At 42.4% G+C, this 14600-nt stretch overlaps 1 protein-coding gene across 1 annotated transcript in view; it reads right to left on the bottom strand.

Annotated features, from left to right (window-relative positions):
* Window positions 1–12670, bottom strand: part of BACH2 (BACH transcriptional regulator 2) — a 367373-nt gene extending 354703 nt beyond the window's left edge. Inside the window, exon 1 of the mRNA XM_075340126.1 lies at window positions 12336–12670. The gene's annotated coding sequence lies outside the window, so the exon portion shown is untranslated. The remainder of the gene's footprint in view (window positions 1–12335) is intronic.
* Between the last annotated feature and the right edge of the window lie 1930 nt (window positions 12671–14600).

Genomic DNA, 14600 nt, shown 5'->3' with positions numbered 1-14600 from the left:
GTGTATATAGCAGAGCTATGTGTGTATGTATATAGCAGAGCTATGTGTGTATGTATATAGCAGAGCTATGTGTGTATATATATAGCAGAGCTATGTGTGTATATAGCAGAGCTATGTGTGTATATAGCAGAGCTATGTGTGTATGTATATAGCAGAGCTAGGTGTGTATGTATATAGCAGAGCTATGTGTGTATGTATATAGCAGAGCTATGTGTGTATGTATATAGCAGAGCTATGTGTGTATGTGGCAGAGCTATGTGTGTATGTGGCAGAGCTATGTGTGTATGTGGCAGAGCTATGTGTATGTGGCAGAGCTATGTGTGTATGTGGCAGAGCTATGTGTGTATGTGGCAGAGCTATGTGTGTATGTGGCAGAGCTATGTGTGTATGTGGCAGAGCTATGTGTGTATGTGGCAGAGCTATGTGTGTATGTGGCAGAGCTATGTGTATGTGGCAGAGCTATGTGTGTATGTGGCAGAGCTATGTGTGTATGTGGCAGAGCTATGTGTGTATGTAGCAGAGCTATGTGTGTATGTAGCAGAGCTATGTGTGTATGTATGTGGCAGAGCTATGTGTGTATGTATGTAGCAGCGCTGTGTCTGTATGTATGTATCCAGCAGAGCTGTGTGTGTTTGTCTGTATGCATGTATGATGTGTATCTATGTATGTCAGTGTATATGACTGTATAGATATGTCAGTTCTATATGTATTTTTGTGAGTTTGTCGTTAAATATGTATATGTATGTGTACGTATGTGTGTCTGCGTGTGGATGGGGCCCACTGGGACTCTTCCGCCCGGGGCCCACAAAAACCTGGAGCCGGCCCTGTTTATAGCAACAATAAAATAGTTATGTATTACATATTTGTTTTTTCGCAAAAGCCAACACAATCTGAAATACAGTATATATACAGTATTTTAGTATTGACTGACTTCTATAGAGAACAAACTTTCAACTCACAGAGCTATATATTTAGACTTATTGGACCTCTGTAACATGAGCATCCCTGCACTGCCTCATATGTTCCACCTGGCAGAGACACCAACACACTCAACACCACAGCCGGCCACGTGCTCTTTCTGTACCGGCTTCCGCCGTGACTGCCATATTCCAGGGCCTGCTTATGTCATGCATGTTGTGCAGGTCTCCTGGCAACGTGATTAGGGCATGTGCAGGCACACTACCCGCTTCTTAAAGGGGCAGCACATGCACTCTGGAAGTGTCCCCTGCCTATGGCTGGGAGGCACTGGCTATTTAATGCACCCTTCCCTGTACGGAGGTGCCTAAGCAACATTAGTTCCTAGCTAGTTTCTATGCATGTTAGTTGCATCGTTAGGTCCCTGTTCCAGAACCTATCCTGTATATCAGTACCTGTCCTGTGACCCGGAGGCCGTCCTGTGTAGCAGCACCCATACACCTGTGATCCTGAACCTGTTCTGTGATCCTGAACCTGTCCTGCATACCTAAGCCTATCCTGTGTACTGTGACCCAGAGCCTGTCTCATTTTGGTGCACCCAATAGCTATCCTGCTCACTGGAGCATGTCTTGTGTGTAACAGTACCCGGACACCTGTTACCCTCAACCCAAACCTGTCTTGTGACTCTGAACCTGTCATGTGATCCGGAACCTATCCTATTATCCAATACCCTTCCTGTGACCCGGTACTAGTCCTCTGATCCTGATTCCATCTTGTGAACCAATGTCTGTCCTGCCTGTATCCCTTAGTCGTGTACCTGCGTCCCTGAATTCTGAGGTCAGATACTGCAGTAGTAGGGACTACCCTGGAGTGGTACCTGGTGTCTACCAGCAGCCAAATCCGTCTTCACCATCAGACGCTCTGGTAAAAACTCGGTAGGAACTTAATCAAGCCTCTCCAATGTAAACTTGTCTGTGGCACTGTGGGTCCACACTGTCATGAGTGTCATTCTATTGGGAACATATTGATTTGTTTTCTCTTTTTGTTGGCAGTGAAAATCTAATTATTCAGCATCCAAATACCTATACTTAAAGAAGCTTCCATTAATGGACAAGCCATTATAAATGTTCCCAATGTGCTGCATAAAATAAAAATGCATACCAACCGGTGCCACTCCTCAGCTCTGAGCCCTGTATTACTCTGTGCTCTCATAACAAAATGTCACGTGAACACTGCAGCCGATAAACTGCATCAGCTGTAAATATCACAATTCTTTCAAAAGAATTCTTCCAATAGTGGACAACCCCTTTAATACTGATCCTTCTTTTATATTACTCAATGAAAACAAAATAGTACTATTTTTTCTAGCTTTCAACTCCCTTTGTACAAGGACACTTCAGTATGTTATGTGGACAAAAAAAACACATTAAAAAAATACTTTAGCTAAACGAACGGAAAATGTTCTTTAGTTAGTTACAAACACAAATAGCATTTTATCATTCAGAATATACTAACTGATGTGTAAAGACAGGAAAGAAGAAATGGAGCAGTTTAAGGTCAGCTGGAGATGCTACCGGAGGTGTCTTCACTCCTCAGCATTAGGCACTCCCCTTTAGTTTCTGTATACAAACACTGTAATAAGCAGTTGCTGTTGGATGATCCACTTCTGCATGACTGTACAGATTCTTTCCAGGTCATTCACCCTGATTTCCTGAAAAACACCATGAACTTTAACAGCTAAGGACAGTCTCTTTCCTACCTCCTAGGCATGTGTCTCCAGAGTCTGCTACAATGAAACAATTATTTGCTTAGGGAATTCACAAGAAACGTAAAAGAATACCATTAAAAATGGTACCAATTATTCTTTAATGTGATTTCACCAAAAAGTAGGAATCGTTTTAATAATTGGCCCAGTTAGTGTAATTACGTAAGTACTAATGACTAGTGATGGGTGAATAGTAACTATGCGTACTATTCCGGTATTTGTCACAAATAACGAACCTAATGCAAGTCAATGGAGAACCTGAGCATTTATCTTGCCATGACGAATACTGGAATAGTACTCGGTATTCGGTAAGCATTATCCAAACACAAATAGTTACTATTCGCCCAACTCTACTAATGACTATCATTGGATTTCAAAGACGGGACATCTCAGCCTAAGGCTGGGGCCACACGGTAATTAATGCGAGGGAATCGCATGACATTCGGCTCCCGCTCTGCTGGAGTGTAAGCCGAGTGCCATGCGATTGTCAAGCCACTGTGATACGATCCTGCGATTGCAGCACAGCCACGGAGGACAGGGCGGGCACTGGGGAGAAGAGGGAGGGATTAATTTCTCTATCTCCTTTATTGTCAGCTGATGCGATTCTCGCACTTCACCCGCATTACACTGGTGGAACGCAATGTTTCTTTCGCACCCATAACCTTGTATAGGTGCAAGTGAGAACGAATCTGATTCCACCACAGCATGCTGCAATTGTTTTCTCGGTCTGATTAGCGCTTTGAAAAAAAAAAAAATCGCTCATAGAGTAACATGTGTACGGGTGGAATGTGATTATTTTGTCACATTCCACTCACTCCGTTTTACTTGCTGTGCGTGCTCAGCCTAAAACATTATCTAGAGTTGCGTGATATAAAATCCAGATACTGAGTAAATATCCAAACATCTAATAACATGCTCAAGAAAATAAAAACTAAAGTCTGAAAGTGGAGCCTGAGTACTGTAGGAGTCTTATTTACATCTCAGTGAGGGGAAGGGCTGTGGAAGAAATCCCAGAAAAATAGCATGATGCATGCAACAGAGAGGAGAACAATACTCTCTTTGTTACAATCAAAATGATGCAATTGTTCTGTACTGCTGGAATGAGCCAAGTGCAATCAAGGTAAAGTCTGGGCAGAGTAGTAGTGTGCGGAGTAAACAGCCATTGCTTTTATTTCTCCGTGTCGTTCGTTAAAGGGGCATGTACCAGAGAGATGAACAGATAACTGACAGTTGCACATTCTTTCATTCACACTGTGGATGATTTAGAGAGGGCAGCTCAGGGCTGAAGCAGACATGTGAGTCAGCAGCAGCTGCCTGCGGAAACTGCTGACAAGCGCTATTGTTCTCACATACACAAACCACTACACACACCTACCTCATAAATAAAAGATGGGTGTATGTAAATTGGACATCAGGAACACCTCCACACTCACAGTTCCTGTTTTCCAACTCAAGGTCAAAATTAACCCCACATATGCCACTTCGAGAACAACACACAACCCTATCATACAATACGCTTATTGTCACTGCAAATATTCGCTATTGCTATACATCATAAAAGACTATACAGGTAATATATTACATGATCCCATAGAGATCACGTTTATTTTACATTCTATAATACAATTATTGTTTCCATTTGCTTTCAGTAATTGCATACAGATAGCACATTACACACGCAGACTACACTGGCACTGATACACTTGGCACCATACAACCAACGCACAATGAAATCAGTCTTTTCTAGCATGAGCTAAGCGTGAACTGCTATTCTGTAACAATCAAAACACTGCTCTGGATTGTTTTCTTTTGTAACCTCAACACGTCAGAATCACAAAACACAGAACTTCCTCTTTTTATTACCATGGGTTTCGGAAAGTGATACTGTGCAAAGCGGAAAAAGCTGCATCTGTTTTAAGTGTGTAAACGGAATGGCAGTTTTTTAACCAAGACATGATATGACCTGACTCATGACTGAAAGGTTTAGTCTTGGTTTAGTCTGTTCCATGCTTGGACTCACCGGTGCCATTCTTCTTCATGTAGTGAGTTTACAAATAGAATGAGATGCTATTTCACTTATTACCATTCACAATTTCCATCCGTCTCCACCTTATTACTATCTGCATGAACCTTTAAGTTCATTTATGACTCCCAGGATAATATCTTAAAGTCTTATGATTAGTGATGGGTGAATAGTAACTATTAGTGTTTAGATTATTCGTAACGAATCCCAAAGTACTATTCTGGTATTCGTCAATATCGAACCTAATGTAACTCAATGGGGAACCTGAGCATTTTTCATGAAGATCTCCCCAAAAAAAGCTCAGGTTCCCCACTGACTTGAATTAGGTTCATTATTCATGACGAGTACCAGAATAATACTAGGTATTCGCTGTGAATAATCCGAACACAAATATTTACTATTCGCTCATCACTACTTATAATCCCTACAGCAAAACAAACTAATTACGTGAAGGAACAATGCACAAAGAAATGAACATTTTATAGACCTAGGAGCTGTTTTATGCAGATGCCTATAGAAATATTGTCAGGTTACTAAAAAGATTGGTTCCTGGATCGTTCTGGTAGTTAAAGTCTACAGTAGATACTTAGAAATCATCTCTACCCCTACATAGGTTAAGGTTGAAGTTCTAGTTCTGGCATCAATAAAGGTTTGTAAAATAAGCAAAATAACATTTGTACACTCCAATGAAAGGATCCTCATACATTGGAGACAGACCGTGCGTCTATCAAAAACCCATAACCTGTTGCTAATGTGGGGATATATTAATTATTTATTATGTATATCATTATCTCGGTTACAATTAATATTAGAATCAAGGCACTACAAAGCATACACATTTAGCAAATCAAAATAAACAGACCAAACTGAAAAGAGCGTGTTCTATTTATTCCGGTAAAAAAAAATGTCAGAATCTGCAAAAAAAGGTGCGTAAAAGAGTCTCTGGTGCAGAAGTGAACAATCAACAGGCAAAAGGAAGCGTAAATCGAGGATGAAATGCGAAAGGACGTCAGAACCAGAACACTTACAACGTGAGATAAATGATATTGTGTGTACATAATCCTTCATGGTCAATGTGAGCGGGAGATCCGTTCTTATGTACGTCTTTCTTCTAATAAAAATGGTAACAGATCCCAGAGAGATGGGAAACATTCCCCTGCAGTCTCTTTAGCCATGTTTCCCCTTCTTTGTGCTGGAATCAATATCAGTTTTTGATGAAAGAACATGTACAGCAGTGTCCTACGATATATCTACATCACTGTGAGATTAAACTGAATGGCTCCGTAAATATGAGTTAAGTTACTATTTAAGTTATCTGCTCTTTAAATGGAGGTAAACACTGATTTTTTTTGCACAATGAAAGTGAATTGTATTCCAATGCATCAACTAATATCAGTTTTCACTGCTTCTAAAATAACTCATTTTGGGAACCAGTTACACAGCTTTTGGATCTTGTAAAAGAACAGATCCTGAAAAATCAAATAGAATACTGAAAAGAAAAAAAAATGAATCCAGCACATGAGCCAGTCCTCTACATTGCTTTTACTAGGGGTCAAAAAAATGAAAAGATAGACATAGTGTGAATTTAGCCTAAGCCACACCAAAATGAAACATTTTTTAGGATGATTCCACTGTCATCAGTGGAAACAATAAAGATAATAAGCAACAGTGCATACATACAATGAATGCAATAAGTCCTTTACATGCAGTACAAGCATGTTCAATGAGCTATTGGTATATGAATAAACGAGTAAAGATGAGCTATTAGTAAAATATTCGAGTTTGGATTATTTGTACCGAAAACCTAGTACTATTCCAGTATTCATCACGCATAGTCAATGTGGAACCCAAGCATTTTTCTGGGAAATCTTCATGAAAAATGCTCGGGTTCCCCATTGACTTTTATTAGGCTGTTATACATGACAAATACAAGAATAGTACTAGGTATTCCATAAGAATAACTTGAACACAAATATTTTACTATTCGTTCAGAGCTATAAATGAGTATAGGGCACTTTATAGAAAACATTGGCACCATAACAAATGACAAACACCAAATTAGTTGATCACTTAAGCAGAACCATGAAAACCCATTAAGTGAGTTAATTATATATATCTAAAATGTCAAATATTTCACACAACAGTTCTAAACAGTTAGATTTACATGCTTAATAATACCGACTGTGTGTAGTACACAACATTATATGCTTGATAATACTGATTGTGTGTAGTTTACAATATCTATATGCTTGATAATACTGACTGTGTAGAATACAAAAATATTTGTATGCTTGATAATACCGACTGTGTGTAGTATACAACAATATCTATATGCTTGATAATACGACTATGTGTAAAATACAACAATATCTATATGCTTAATAATATCGACTGTGTGTAGAATACAACAATATTTGTATGCTTGATAATATCGACTGTGTGTAGTATACAACAATATTTATATGCTTCATAATACAACTGTGTGTAGAATACAACAATATCTATATGCTTAATAATATCAACTGTGTGTAGAATACAACAATATTTGTATGCTTGATTATACTGACTGTGCGTAGTATACAACAATATTTGTATGCTTGATAATACCGACTGGGTGTAGTATACAATATTTATATGCTTGATAATACGACTGTGTGTAAAATACAACAATATCTATATGCTTGATAATACTGACTGTGTAGAATACAAAAATATTTGTATGCTTGATAATACCGACTGTGTGTAGTATACAACAATATCTATATGCTTGATAATACGACTGTGTGTAGAATACAACAATATCTATATGCTTGATAATACGACTGTGTGTAGAATACAACAATATCTATATGCCTAATAATATCAACTATGTGTAGAATACAACAATATTTGTATGCTTGATAATACCGACTGTGTGTAGTATACAACAATATTTATATGCTTGATAATACGACTGTGTGTAGAATACAACAATATCTATATGCTTAATATCGACTGTGTGTAGTACACAACAATATTTATATGCTTGATAATACCAACTGTGAGTAGTTTACAACAAAGCTACATGAGGCCAATAAAAAAACAATAAAAATACAAACAGTACAAACACCAGGGTGAGTTATCTACAAAAATAAAATAAAACATACATCAAATAAGCATTAATATTGTATCTTCTCATTTGTATTCACTCTTATAATTTTAGACTAACACAACAGAGATATAATTATTTCAAGACGATGTGAAATGCAGTACCTTCTTAAAGCAGATTGCAGAATATTTTCTATTTTATCTTTAATGAAGAAAACATTGTAAACTAATGCAGATGTGTATATTTTCCCTATTAAAATTGATCACTGTGAAATAATTCATAAAGGGATGAAAAAAGATACTGAGATGTTTTGCAGAAATACATCTAAGATGAAAGACAGTACAGGTTTAAGCAGTTTGCACATAGAATTTCCTTTCTCTTTGTGATCTCAAGGCTTAGCATGATGACAAGGAAGAAGGAAGACCAATTTAGCTACAAAGCTTAGTCAGGCTTCTCAGCGGTGACCCGGCAACTATTACTAGGTTGAAGGTCATCGTTCATTTAGCCAGCATTCTCCTATTTCAGCCCCACAGTATGGTACACATCATGCCCTTTACATCAGATCACTTATATAGGGCTGCTTGTATTTCATGAACTCACTTAAGGAATTAAGAGACTGGTCAAATCTCAGCTGAGAGCTATGAATGAGACAGCACAAAGCCATGGCTGCTATGTTAGAAGCACTCGTCATCAGATGTAAATCTGACCAATAAACACACAAACGACAACATAAACTCACATTCACAAAGCTTGAAAGGTGCGAAACAAAGCAACTTGCTAGACAAAACAATAGAAATAGATCTAGTGTACACTTGGATTAAAATGCGTTGTATTGTTCCTACTTGTATCCATTTCTGATCCAGATAGAAGACAAGTAATAAAAGACCATCACACCACAACACGAGCAAGAAGCAAGTATAGGGGGGAGTAACATCAATATACTATATATACAAAAGTAACATCAAATAGATCTCAAAAACACAAAAGCTACATATCAAATTGTATTTTTAGTATTTGTTCTATTAAATTAAATATGAAACAAATTCATATTTAGGAGTTAAGGCTGCAAAAATAGCCGAAATCGTCAATTCAACAATTTCTTACATCTAATGAAACCTTATAAATAATATAAAGCAAAGAATTTTATTCATGCTCCTTCTTTTACATGTACTCTAGAAGTCCATCAGAAACAGCCGTGTGTGAATCCAGCCTTATATTACTATGTCATGGTTGAGTGTATTATACAAATCAGTGTGAAAGCAAATCCCAATGTTGTACAGAGCAAGTGTTAAAAAAAGGAAAGAGAACAGGAACACTATTTCACATAGACGCAATGATTTTTCAAGCACAGACTTCATAGGTTGACGCCATGTATCTTCTTTACGCATAGTATATAAGACATTTTCTAAGCCATGGCATTAACCTACGAGTTTTTTTTATGAATGAAAGTGACGTGGGTTTTGTTAACTACGTGTAGGAGAAAAAAAATGTAGATAATGATCTATATCAGAGCCGAGAGGACACATTTTGCTGATGGGGTAAATATCCGTCACTGAGAGATGGAATACATTTTTCCATCACGCATTCAACAAAAAGGGTCTGTATATGGCACTGCTAAAAATAAGACTATGGGCCAGATTAGAAGAAACAGTTATTATTATTTATTATTATAGTGCCATTAATTCCATGGCGCTTTACAAGTGAAAAAGGGTGTACATAAAAACTAATCCAACAATTATTAACAGTACAAAACATACAGGTACAGGAGGAGAGAGGACCCTGCCTGTGAGGGCTCAGTCTACAGGGGATGGGTGAGGGTAAAGGAGGAGAGGGAACCCTGCCAGAGAGGGCTCACAGTCTACAGGGGATGGGTGAGGGTACAGGAGGAGAGAGGACCCTGCCTGTGAGGGCTCAGTCTACAGGGGATGGGTGAGGGTACAGGAGGAGAGAGGACCCTGCCTGTGAGGGCTCAGTCTACAGGGGATGGGTGAGGGTAAAGGAGGAGAGGGAACCCTGCCTGCGAGGGCTCAGTCTACAGGGGATGGGTGAGGGTACAGGAGGAGAGAGGACCCTGCCTGTGAGGGCTCAGTCTACAGGGGATGGGTGAGGGTAAAGGAGGAGAGGGAACCCTGCCTGCGAGGGCTCAGTCTACAGGGGATGGGTGAGGGTACAGGAGGAGAGAGGACCCTGCCTGTGAGGGCTCAGTCTACAGGGGATGGGTGAGGGTAAAGGAGGAGAGGGAACCCTGCCTGCGAGGGCTCAGTCTACAGGGGATGGGTGAGGGTACAGGAGGAGAGAGGACCCTGCCTGTGAGGGCTCAGTCTACAGGGGATGGGTGAGGGTAAAGGAGGAGAGGGAACCCTGCCTGCGAGGGCTCAGTCTACAGGGGATGGGTGAGGGTACAGGAGGAGAGAGGACCCTGCCTGTGAGGGCTCAGTCTACAGGGGATAGGTGAGGGTAAAGGAGGAGAGGGAACCCTGCCTGCGAGGGCTCAGTCTACAGGGGATGGGTGAGGGTACAGGAGGAGAGAGGACCCTGCCTGTGAGGGCTCAGTCTACAGGGGATGGGTGAGGGTAAAGGAGGAGAGGGGACCCTGCCCGAGAGGGCTCACAGTCTACAGGGGATGGGTGAGGGTACAGGAGGAAAGAGGACCCTGCCCGCGAGGGCTCAGTCTACAGGGGATGGGTGAGGGTAAAGGAGGAGAGGGGATCCTGCCCGCGAGGGCTCACAGTCTACAGGGGATGGGTGAGGGTACAGGAGGAAAGAGGACCCTGCCCGCGAGGGCTCAGTCTACAGGGGATGGGTGAGGGTAAAGGAGGAGAGGGGACCCTGTCCGCGAGGGCTCACAGTCTACAGGGGATGGGTGAGGGTACAGGAGGAAAGAGGACCCTGCCCGCGAGGGCTCACAGTCTACAGGGGATAGGTGAGGGTAGTTCCGGTGTTACATAAAAACCAGAATTAATTGGAGCTACGTCTATGATATACTGTAAGAAATGCATCAGCACTCATCATGACCAATGTCTTAAATACTACAGGCCATCATAAACCAGGCGTTGTACCAGCCCTGACCTGCCACACTTGCACCCTTTCTTAAGACTTTGATAAATAAGTCTGACAGCCGTGACTAACAAGTCGGGCCCCCGCCACACCCCTTCAACGCCCCTTCTGAAGGACAAAATGCAAAAGTGTATTAAGGGTCATAATTGGTACAAAAATGTCACGGTAATTTCATAAATGTGACATCGGTCTCCTGAGAAAGAGCTCAAGACCCTCTTATTTTACAGCCGCCACACATGGATCACCCTGCCTCACTCTATGACTAAGCTATAAATAGACAGCGCAAATTTAGATTGCTTCTTAGACGTGCTACGTCCAGTTTCTAGAGGGTCTAGTAAGGGGCCAGGTCAGCATCAATGTGTACGGGACACATGTATGTAGATATGCTGCATCAGTGTACATCGGAATGACGTGTTTATTTCTGGCTGCGACGCCTGTCACTCTCTTACCGACATCTGTCAAGTCACCGTTTTCATATGTAGAGGTCTAGCACAGTATTTCCCATATCTGGATCACCTTCCTCGAGTCTAAGACATAAGGTGACCCTGAAAACGCTGAATAATGTACACAGCACTTTCCCTGCTGCTAATCACAGCCAGAGCCAGCAAATACGACACGTAACCCTGTGTAATGAAATATTAACCCGTGGAGGGTAGAACAGACCAATCGGCACGCTGCACTTCCAGCAGCACAAGACCACATCAATATTAATGTGTGCAGCACTAGGAGGGCATACTTCTACGGGTATATCTGTACTAGAAAACGCATCACGTGGTTGACAAATCGCACAATTACGTCCACAATATGCTTATGAATGAAGGCAACATCCAGGTCAGGAATAAGTGGCGTACACATAAAAGCTTGCTATCCCATTCCTCCGTCACAGGGTACGTTTAGTCCAAATGCAACGATCGAATGAAACTTTCCAATGATTGCCACAGCCACAACGGCGCACATGGTACCGTTTTTAGCACACAAATTCATTTTTGACAACATTATCAACCAACTTTTGCAGAAGGGTAGAAACAGTGCTGCCCCGTTTCTACCGGAACCTGTCGTGTTGGGTAGCGTCAACGTGAATGAGCAGCTTTGGCCACACAGGGGTTAACAGCGATACTAAGGGCCTCCAAATGTGACAGCTGTTTCTCTCTCCAAGCACAATAACAAGAGCCATGCTGGAGTTACGCACACAACACACCATGACAGGAACTTTCCCTCCATCCATGTCCTTTGTTGGACCGTCATATGGATGCGGTAGAACAGAGCGGCACTGTGTGGCATTCCGGTGTGTGGCAGCCCCACTCCGCCGCCTGTGACCCTGTCCACCAAGCAGCGCCTTCTCCCCACAGGCAGCAGCGCCTTCTCCCCACAGGCAGCAGCGCCTTCTCCCCACAGGCAGCAGCGCCTTCTCCCCACAGGCAGCAGCGCCTTCTCCCCACAGGCAGCAGCGCCTTCTCCCCACAGACAGCTGCGCCTTCTGCACTCACCTTGTTTGCACTTTCAGTTCCTCCTGTTGTTTTTGCTTTCACAAGCTCACCCCTTTGGGAGACATCACATGGCCATCAGCAGTGGCTGCTTGTGAGGCTGCTCGTTGTTGTTGTTGTTCCCAGGGCTAGCTTCTCTCAGTCAGGATCCACCCCCAGCCTTGTATGTGGGGCTTGTGAAGAGGAAGGAGTGTAGCTGCAGCCAGAGCCTGTGAGCAGATGTCAGTCCATGCACATTGTGTGTACAATCAGTGGCCTGTGTGTTGCTGTGTTGTGTGTGTGAGTGTGACCGGCTCTCCCCTCATCCTGATGGCAGGGCAGCGTGTGTGAGTGCTATGTGTTTGTTGCTCTCAGCCTGGCCCAGCCCCCGGCAGCAGCCTCCTTCTCTCAGCGCCTGTTGTCTATTGGTGGCTTACTTACTCGTTACTGACATCTGCTGTGTGTGCTGCTGTGTCACATAGTGCTCCTCATTGTCACAGGCAGCACACTGGCCGCATTGTTTACAACTATTGATTCATGCTTTCACACAAATCCAGCTGCTCGGTGAATTCCTTCATGGCTCTGCTTCTGGATATAAAACGCATCAGGAGGGAATGTATTCACATCTACATCGCTTTTCTGACGTAATTGCACAGAAACAAATGGCGTCACCACATCACAATTGTTTAATGTTTATACAGGTAGACTGCGATTGACGATGCACACTGAACACATAAGCTACCATTGTTTACATAGGATGATGCGCTGCTGAGAACCGTGACACAGGTCTACAAAAAACATTTTTTTTAGGTGCCAAAGTTTTTTTTTTATGTATTTAGAGTATTTTAAGAGTGCTGACTTAACACAATCCCATTACTTTTGCTAAATTTGTTCTAGTTTTTGAGATAATGGACATCCATGAAAATAATGCACTCCCCCAGGCCTAAAACACACTTCCGCAAAAAAAAGTCCGTGTGACACGGTCCGTTTTTCGGGTCCGTGTTCCGTTTTTTTGGGGCGTTTCTCCAACACGTATGGCATCCGTGTGATGGCGTATGCGAGCCGTGTGTACGTGTAAAATGTCCGTGTTTGTGTGTAAAATGCCCGTGTATGTGTACGTGGAATGTCCGTGTGGAATGTCCGTTTGTGTGTTGCACAATGTCGTTGATACATGTCGGCTGACAGCAGACAGAGTTGCGCGATGAGAATGAACTCGGGTGAACTTCACCCGACTTCATTATCATGCCGCGGCTCTGTCTGTGTGCCGCGTACTGATTAGCGGTCACCTGTGAAGGATTCACCAGTGACCGCTAATCCCCCAAGTGACTGAAGTGAGCAGCCCTCTCTCATACTTACAGCTCCCCGATCACCAGCGCGGCGAGGAACAGCTGTGCAGAGAATATGCGGCAACAATTACTTTGAATATGCCTGCCGCTCATTAATCAATCTCGTATTCCCTGCTTTCCCCACCCACAGACGCCTGTGATTGGTTGCAGTCAGACACGCCCCCCACGCTGAGTGACAGCTGTCTCACTGCACCCAATCACAGCAGCCGGTGGGCGTGTCTATACTGTGCAGTAAAATAAATAATTTAAAAAAACGGCGTGCGGTCCCCCCCAATTTTAATACCAGCCAGATAAAGCCATACGGCTGAAGGCTGGTATTCTCAGGATGGGGAGCCCCACATTATGGGGAGCCCCCCAGCCTAACAATATCAGTCAGCAGCCGCCCATAATTGCCGCATACATTATATGCGACAGTTCTGGGACTGTACCCGGCTCTTCCCGATTTGCCCTGGTGCGTTGGCAAATCGGGGTAATAAGGAGTTTTTGGCAACCCATAGCTGAAGGTGACCGGAGCTGTAGAAGACACCGCCGCTCCTGTCAGCTCCACGCAGCTAATGAAGGGAATAGCGCGATCAGCTGTATTCAGCGTTGGCCGCGAGTAACCTCAGTGACAGCTCAGCTGATTGCGCTACTCACCTCATTTGCTGCGTGGAGCTGTCAGAACCCAATCTTTGTTTATACCCAAAGAGTTTTGTCTTAATACGTATATAAATACGAGGGTGATCCAAAAGTAATGATAATCAGTTATTTCTATTGCACACAAAAATTAAAATAAAATGTTTTCTTCTCTCTTAGGGACCCACTTGTCCAGGAAAAAAAAATCACTTAAATAGGCCACAATTCCCGGGAGCTACATTCATTTGAATATGAACTGCCGAGGAGTGAACATCAAAATGGAAAAAAAACTAGCTCAGAGCTGTCATCAAATACCTCTGCTTGAAAA

This window comes from Anomaloglossus baeobatrachus, chromosome 3 (assembly GCF_048569485.1).
Source record: "Anomaloglossus baeobatrachus isolate aAnoBae1 chromosome 3, aAnoBae1.hap1, whole genome shotgun sequence".
Lineage (NCBI taxonomy): Eukaryota > Metazoa > Chordata > Amphibia > Anura > Aromobatidae > Anomaloglossus > Anomaloglossus baeobatrachus.
Note: the sequence above shows the minus strand (reverse complement) of the source record. Positions and strands in the feature narration are given on the sequence as shown.